General features: G+C 36.2%; 1 protein-coding gene across 2 annotated transcripts in view; it reads right to left on the bottom strand.

Annotated features, from left to right (window-relative positions):
- The window catches only part of LOC102681653, a 31885-nt gene that overhangs the window by 18119 nt on the left and 11561 nt on the right, over positions 1–2205 (bottom strand). Inside the window, exon 1 of one of the 2 annotated variants that reach the window (XM_006623310.2) lies at positions 1568–1579. The exons of the other annotated variant lie outside the window; for it this stretch is intronic. The gene's annotated coding sequence lies outside the window, so the exon portion shown is untranslated. Of the gene's footprint in view, positions 1–1567; positions 1580–2205 lie in introns of those variants that run through there. 2 annotated transcript variants of the gene reach the window in all.

Genomic DNA, 2205 nt, shown 5'->3' with positions numbered 1-2205 from the left:
CGATTCTATCTCTGCAAGAAAAAAAAAAAAAAAAGAAACAACACCGTCCGTAGATGATTCATGTTTTGCGACTTTCGAACCGGACCGACGAATTCTCCCCGTACGAGCGAATGCACGGTAATCCGATTACTTATCGTCGAAACGTTACGTAAATTCAGAATTTGCATGGAAACAGGAGGGGGGAAAAAGATACAGAATTTACATTCGATGGCGAAAAAATTATCAATCGGCGAATGGATCTATATATATATATTAGAAAAAAAGGATTTCGACGACGATTTTTCTCGTGTATAAATTTAAAATTATAAAATTGATCGATCGGATCAAATGCTGTTATCCGTCTAATTGAAAATTAATTCGTGTTCGTCTCTCTTCGATCTCTATATATTCAAGTGCGATGTATATAATTCCTCGTAATGGGAATTTAATTGTGAATCGATGACGATGAAGAAACGACGAGATACATTTCAATGTATCGTTAAGAAAATGAAGGATATTTCGTAAGATCGATTGGGATGGTATTTTAGATAGGTTTTTAGAATAGATAGTACACGAGATAAGAGTTTCCTCACTCTTGTTATTTATAAGCGAATAACTCGACGCTTCTTCGACCCGTTGCCTTATGACTTAATATATATCACGTGACAACGCGTGATATAATTAGTTACGAAGGCTTTCGTTCCCGAGCAAAGGCTCGAAACGAAGGAAAAAACGATTTAAAATCGCATCTTTGTCAACTTCAACACCATACTTTCACGAGCTTTAAATAACAAACGTAAAAAGAAAAAAATGTTTTTTTCTTTTTTTTTTTTTTCAAGCAAAGTAACTCGCGATATCGGCACAATTTCGAAAATCGTAATGTAAGTTTCGAGTTAATGATAAATCTTTTTTTTTTCTCTCGCGAAACACGAGGATCGTGGCAGGCCAATAAAAGCTTGAAAAATTCTCTCTCGTTGCGCTAATAATAATCCTGTTAATCGCCGTCTAACCAGCCGCCGTAATTATCCGACGGAAAGAAAAAAAAAGAAGCAGACACGGGGACATGTGGAAATAAAAATAAATGGTGGTTTCGCAACATGGCGCGCCAGGCCAAACAGTCAGAATCATAGAAATCGTAGATCGATTCGCTTCGAGAAGTGGTCGTATCGCGAATGTTGCTAACCTTGTAATTCTCGTCATTCGCACGAAACCGATCATTTGCTAAACTAGGAACCGTTTCCGATCTAGAATCGGAATTAAGCGTTTTGCAAGCGATGCTTTTCCCCAAACAAAACGAAAAGTACGAAACGTGTTTCATATTTGTTAATTGGTATGGTTTAATTTCTTTCTTTCTTCGTATGAAAAAAAAGTTGTCGCAAGTTTCTTCTGATTTTCGAGAAAAAAGTGTGAGAACTGTACGTAACAGGTTAGGTTAAGTTTCTCGATCGCCGATGATCGATCGTGATTTTACCGACTGTCATAGAAACCTGTGCGAATCGATAGCCAAGAGTCTTCGATTATTATTGCTTCCATCCACGATCGCTAGACGGAGGCACCTTTGTTACCCTTTTGCTAACCCTTCGCTCATTTCTTCCTCCTCGATTTTTCCAATCCCACGTGGAGACTACATCGTGATGTGATATCATCACGTGTGTGATCGAATCACAGAATCATTGTACACTGAAGAAAAAAAAAAAAAAAGAAAATTTTGCAAGCTATTTTAGAATTAATTCGGCAATTTCGAAACTATGATTTTACTATGGTTTTTTTTTGTCCAATACGAATTTTTCTAGAATATATATATATAATATTTAATATTTAATATAATATTTAAAATGTCGCAGATGCAATAGCTATCGATGACCCACAAAGCAACAGCTAACCGATCGAACCAAGAACGAAAGTTGAAATAGCGTTAAATGTGAACCGTGCAACGTACAACATTGATAAAATTCTATGGCAACCAGTTTTTCCCATAATCCTCTCACTTCTTTCTTTTTTGTGCAATTTTGAACGGTTATATTTCATAGCGTTTACGACTCGAGTAAAGTGCAGTTCAGTTTATACTACCGTACCAGATAATTCTTTTTATCTCTTTTAATGATAAATTAACCGATATTTGAAACATGGAAAATAGTCAATCGAGCTGAATTTTTTCTCGTCTCCTCGCCTCTACCTTCCTTTTTCTCTTATTCCGACGAAAAAAGTAAGATACGAAATCCGGAG

The sequence above is a fragment of the Apis dorsata genome, unplaced genomic scaffold (assembly GCF_000469605.1).
Source record: "Apis dorsata unplaced genomic scaffold, Apis dorsata 1.3 scaffold_882, whole genome shotgun sequence".
NCBI lineage: Eukaryota > Metazoa > Arthropoda > Insecta > Hymenoptera > Apidae > Apis > Apis dorsata.
Note: the sequence above shows the minus strand (reverse complement) of the source record. Positions and strands in the feature narration are given on the sequence as shown.